Here is a 6169-nt window from a genome sequence, read left to right as displayed (position 1 = left end):
CCGACTCAATTTCATTGGCACATTCGACATTTTAGAACGATTATAATTGCAGTCACATGACCGTAAAATATTCTTTTTAGTTTTTTAACACACATTATCTTGTTTTAAAAGTTTATTATGATACGAAGTTCTGAGTATTCTTCCAATTCTTTAAGGTTGTCTCTTCTTGGAGGTTTTCTCACGTCAAATGCAAGCCAACATTTATTGAAATGTTTATAGCAATGTCAAAAACGATGGTAAGCAGCAGAAGCTGCGTTGCTCTTCCCAACATAATGAAATTTTCGCCTCAATAATCTCCATAAATCCTTATTAATATTCTGCACCGCTTTACTACATCATATATGTGTCTAGTTTATTTCTACAATATTGCATTTCAATGCTAAATATGTATGAGTCACGAATGGTCACATAAAATGTTGCCCCATTATAATTTTATATCTTCTGACCAACGTCGTTCAACGCGTAAAAATCATTTGCTTCTCTTCACACAAGTTACTTGAACACTTAAATGAATCGAATAAAGTGGTAACATATTCATAATATTGATCTATAATTTCTGATCTCATGTATTACGACACTTTAAACACACACAAAGAAACTTACCAGTTCATCTATCATAATTAATAAAAAAAGCTATAGCTGACATGAGACATTTGACAATGTAGTCAAAAAAAAAATTTTAATAAATTGTTATTCAGATAATATCGCCATTGGCGCCGCATAAACGCTTGGCAGACTTCAATAAAAAAATATAACAAAGTGTGCGTAGCGTCTATCTGGCGTTTGGCCCAAACGCTGCCCCTAAAAGCAAGTTAAATTGTAGACAATGTGGAGACACACTTGGCAGTTTCTGCTTTTGAACAATGTCCAACTGTCCAGAGTTCTTATTGCGTTCATTTGAGTGCTTTTTCACATATACATATGCATATCTAAACAATTAATTGGTGAAGAGCATGCGTTACATTAAAATATTGCACTGTGAAATGTTTTATTATTTTCGCTGTAAAACTGTTGCGCGAAATTCATTAAAGAAAAACAGCTTAAATTCGCTGAACTGAAAGTAATTGATGATATAATTTTTGCTAATTTTTTATTGTAAAAAAATTTACGAATTATAATACAAGTTTCCGTGATGTTTCTCTCTTTCTCTCTGCGGCAAAATTTATCGGTTTTTTGAACAACTTTCTTATGTAGAGAAGATGTGTGTCAGACGTTTTCTCTCCATTAAAAATATCAAGCAATCCTCTTGCGTGACTCGCCCTTAGAATCTAAGCTTAGCTTGGTATACCAAAACTATATAAAGTATCAAAAATTAAACCGGAAGTTTACTACTCAGAGCTATGAAAATAAAACTATGCTAGAAGTATAATTAACCTATAGAAAGAACAGAAAATAGTGCTTGATTACCAGAAAATTAATAATTATTATAAAATAAATACAATAATTTGCGATAGAATTTTCCGAATAGCAAACTGTGTTAAGGCCATGCAGTCTTAAAATTACTTTGAATTGTTCGTACTTTCTCTAGTTAATATATATGAAACATAAGCAAATTGTAAGAAAGAAGAATGTTTCGCTTTGGAGAAAAATCTATTAAGTAGATGAAACGTATTGTCACTTTACTGGTGAAAGTTTTGAATTTTGTTAACTGTTGAGGCGTTTTAAACTTTTTTAATCGCAAGGCAGGTAATTGTATGTAACAAAATCATTCAAACTAAAGCGACAGGATTCAAAGACTTCAAGCTATTTGGGTTCGTAAGTGGTATTTTATGAAAATCAGGACAATATTTCTAAAACATGGTTTAACCTTTGCTATATTGAACCTTTATTCGCTTACACTAATGCCGAAAATCCAATGTGACTCTTAAAAAATGTATTTACTAGTTTTTTGAAAAAAATTTATTAATTTATTTTTGAGGGTTACATTGTATTTGTAGCAATTAAGTATGCGTATAAAAGTAGGTAAACTATTTTTGGGTCATCAATAAAATCAATATAACGAAGAAACTTTGTTGAACATAAAGGCAACACCTCAGAATTTTCATTCTGCCAAACATGGATGTGAGATTAGCTGAAAGCTATTGTAAGAGCCACTTTTTTGTGCAACAAAAATAGCTACAGCAGCAATTGTATATAAATCATATAAAATAATTTTTACTATGCAAGCTGAGTAGGCGCACTACTGGTCGGCAAACGTGGAATAAGTACCTCGTATGCTAATATAGCTACTTAAAGTCGCTCATCCCATATTTATATGGCGCAGCCAACCAAAACTGCAGGTGCACTTACATAAACTGCTTCGTAAATTGTGTTTGTCAATATGTATAGAGTTGTAATAATACATCTATATAAATAAAAGTATATAAGCGGTTGCTAGCAGGAAATTAAAGCTTGCATATTGTATTTGCGGCAGCGGTCAGTAACTGCAGCGGTAAAATTGTGCTCCTCCCTGCAAAGTTGAGAATATTTGGTGAAAGCTTACAACCGCTCATACAGAGATATACAAGTACTTGTATGTATGTTTGTGCGCAAGAAACCAATGGGCATGCAGAATATCTTGTCTGGCTAAATCCCTCTCTCTCTATGCCTTTCACGAATTATATGAGTGTGTATGGACCACTGTGTGCTCTGCAAACAATGCAGTTATTATGCCAATAAAGCTGGCGAAGTTTGTCTTACTGAGAAGTTGCTCAAATATGCAAGTCTCTTGACACACGTGCACGTATACATATTGTATATAGATAAGTTGCGCTTAATAAGGAAGTGTCCAGCTCATTGTTGGTTCGTTAAGATTGAATTAAAAATGTATGGTAAGTAAATTAAAATTAACATGACTTCAGACACACTTAAGAGTGAATAATTCCTAATGCAAAACACATCCGCTGCTTGTTCTTCCTTCTTTGCAACGGAGCATCTTTATGCGCTAACTGAGATGAGCTGCGGTAAATACTTACCTCTGCTTCACAAATTGCATTACAATTAAGCTTTTTGTTTTTGTTATTGTAAAAATTTCGTATTCAGTTTACGTTCATCGATCACTTGATTCAAGTTGATTGTGTTAGACGTCGGCACATGTACATAGTGAGTTGTGCTTAATAGACTGGAAGTCTTAAAATGGAGGAGAGATATTAAGGAGGAATGCGTATGGAACTAGGGCGGATGTCCTTAGTACAAATAAGTATAACATTCGGAGATGTACTTTAAAGTTATATACCCAAATATAATTGGAGGGTTTACAGCAGCAAAATTTTTGGAAGCAATTAGATATAAGCGAAATCACAAACCCAAGAAAATATTCACTGTCGAGCATGGCAAAAATGAGTTTCCGATCTCAGAGTAGTTCTTTCTTCATAACCAGTATGAACCCGATTTATTTAGCATAATGTTGGCCAATCGGCATCACTCTTAATATGCTTGTTTAAATGAGAATCGCATTTAAACGAAAAAAACCCTATTTCCGATACTTAAGCAGCACTTGCAACAGCATCCGCTCCATTCCGACGTATGTATGTACGAATATTGCCTCTTGTAAAAGTCAACTCGTGAATAACTGATAAATAGGTTAATAGCATTGCAATCTCAATCGAATTAAGAGCATTCAATGAAATCAATACACACGCACCATTTTGTATTGCAATTAACACGAGCAAACAACACAACAAAGAATTTCACTACGCACTGTATTTTTATTCTGTAGCAACCAATTGCAATTCTTTAATTGAGACGACAGATTATCGATGGAAAATTGAAATCGCAAAATAATGGTGATTTCCTATTAATTTTGTTTGCTAAAACGAAAATGTTTATAATTCAGCAGTTAAAACTGGAGAAGCGGCAGATTTTTTCCACAGTTCATCATTGAAAATTTATTATTTAGCTTTTTAACAACAAGCAATGCCTCTTGCAGCTATGTATGTACACAACCCGATTGGTTATTACTATAATGTCTTGCATTGTCATACCACTATGTACATATAAGAATGTGCATACAAAAGTTACTCATACGCAGTGTTTGACACAATTTAACAAATTTGTGTGTATGTTCTTGATAGCTGAGTTTGCTCTTGATTGCTGTGAGTGGTTTATGTAAATAATAGAATTCTTGTACATTTATGAGCCAAGGTATTGGTAGCATCAAAGAGGGCATTCAACTTCGACTTTACTTATTATATGTAGGCATATGTATGGTTGTGTGTGCATGGAGTATTTGTACGCTTTGTTGAATCGTTACAATAAAGTCAGTAGGACACTCTGAAATATGCATTGCCGTCAGACAAAAGGCAGATGAAAAGGATCTGCAGTATTATAAATGTTTCATGAAGCCGCTGGCAATAGCAATTTTCTAACTGAGTACATATATACATACATAATGATTTTTATATGTATGCATGTAAGCCTTGAAATGAAACGTTGGAAATGCTAAACTACAAAAAATTTAATATAATTTCGATTAAACTCTGCAATTGTACTGCACTTAACGATCTTTGATTTTTTTTCTTTGAAGAAAGCAAATATCTATTTCATGGAGTTGATTGTAGATTACTTAAAAATATACCATACAAATATATATTTTTGGGTTTTTATGACGCTGACATGTAACTTGATTATTTTATCGACGCAGCGCGTTCATTTTTATGATCGATTTCGAAAACTAGTAATGTAATAATTCGATATAATCCAATAAAAACAAGTTGTATAAACACCAAAATGTAAAAATCTACTTACAGTTATGACACTATTTTAGAGCTAGATTCATCACCGATTGGTAAGATTTTCTGGTGCCTGAAATGTGATATATAAATTCAACTAAACTAAATGTTGCAAAGAAAATTGGTCTATTATATTATAAAATAACTTGACATTTATTAACATTAAAAGTTTTCTCTTTCACCGAAGCGTATATACATAAAAAGTTTGGAAAGCCATTTACAATCACAAAAGTCATTTATACATACTTGTATGTATATTGAATTCGAAAACTAAAGTGAATTCGCCTCAATATTTCATAAAAAAAATTTTATATTTAATTTTTAACATTAATCCGCAAATACAAATAGTATACTTACCAACAAAAACATTAAAACGCTACTACTAATAAATTAGTAAAATTTAATTGTTTTGTAATGAAAATATATTATAAACTGTATCAATGCTTACATTTTCTTCTTATTATCAAACAATATATTGCTTAAAATTATCAGTCTGGTAAATAGTAACAAATCGTATAATTAATTTGTAAATTTATTTATTAGTTTAAATAACCTAGGCTTTAGGTTTTATTTATTAGCTACTATTTTCAGACTTTAGATTTTTTCAGAGGCTGCGCCAGTTTCCATATTCGCCAACAGTTGTACTGTTTAGAGCGCATACAGTATTTAGTAAACTGCAGCGGTGGTAGCTTATGTTTATAATGTTATAGGAGCATGCGCATTTCAATGACTGTTGTGAGTTCGAATGTTTCTATAAAGTCGATTTGTAAACAATTTGTTGTTGATTTATGTAGGCCTATCGATCACGGGCTGATTCATTCTTGCCACCGAAGAGCTGATGTCAAAATTGTTTCTGGCGAAATCGACATCTGTTAATGTGTCGGAGCCTTAAGGTGATGACACTGAGTATAACTAATATTACCGTATTCTGAGTGTCACTTTACTAAAAGAGAGCGACTTGATATAATACAACTGTAACAACTCCGTTCAGTGAATATGCGTCTTTTCGGTGGAATAGGCAAATAATCCATAACGATGAGCGAACACTCTCGTCTTTGGCGTTTTGCTCCTGCTCGATTCTTGCTACAAGGCGGAAGAAAGACAAAATAATTTTATTTAAACTCTTGAAAAAAACATTTAGCGGTAGGTCAAATTATATACGTAGTTTGTATATGTGCGTGTGCATAGTGTATTGCAGAAGCCAAGTGCGTATTTATACAACTACTTACACATCTATATACACTATAGTGCAATTTTGTGCATATTCTCAATATGCTAAGTAATTGTGACAGTGTGGCGTCAAAATACGCTTTTCTCGTTTTTTTTTGCCTTTTATTTGCATTAAACTACTTAATTAACATTTAACAGTAACACTCCTTGGCTTTTTGATTATTTTTATTATTGTATATTTTTTTACGGTTTGCTTTGCTTTTAACTTCGCATTGTCGTATATTTTTATT

At 32.4% G+C, this 6169-nt stretch overlaps 1 protein-coding gene across 1 annotated transcript in view; it reads right to left on the bottom strand.

Moving 5' to 3' along the window:
* Positions 1–5149: 5149 nt before the first annotated feature.
* LOC106627093 (uncharacterized) overlaps positions 5150–6169 on the bottom strand; it is a 37282-nt gene continuing 36262 nt past the window's right edge. The window contains exon 6 of the mRNA XM_070107089.1: positions 5150–5792. The gene's annotated coding sequence lies outside the window, so the exon portion shown is untranslated. The remainder of the gene's footprint in view (positions 5793–6169) is intronic.

This window comes from Bactrocera oleae, chromosome 3 (genome assembly GCF_042242935.1).
Source record: "Bactrocera oleae isolate idBacOlea1 chromosome 3, idBacOlea1, whole genome shotgun sequence".
Lineage (NCBI taxonomy): Eukaryota > Metazoa > Arthropoda > Insecta > Diptera > Tephritidae > Bactrocera > Bactrocera oleae.
Note: the sequence above shows the minus strand (reverse complement) of the source record. Positions and strands in the feature narration are given on the sequence as shown.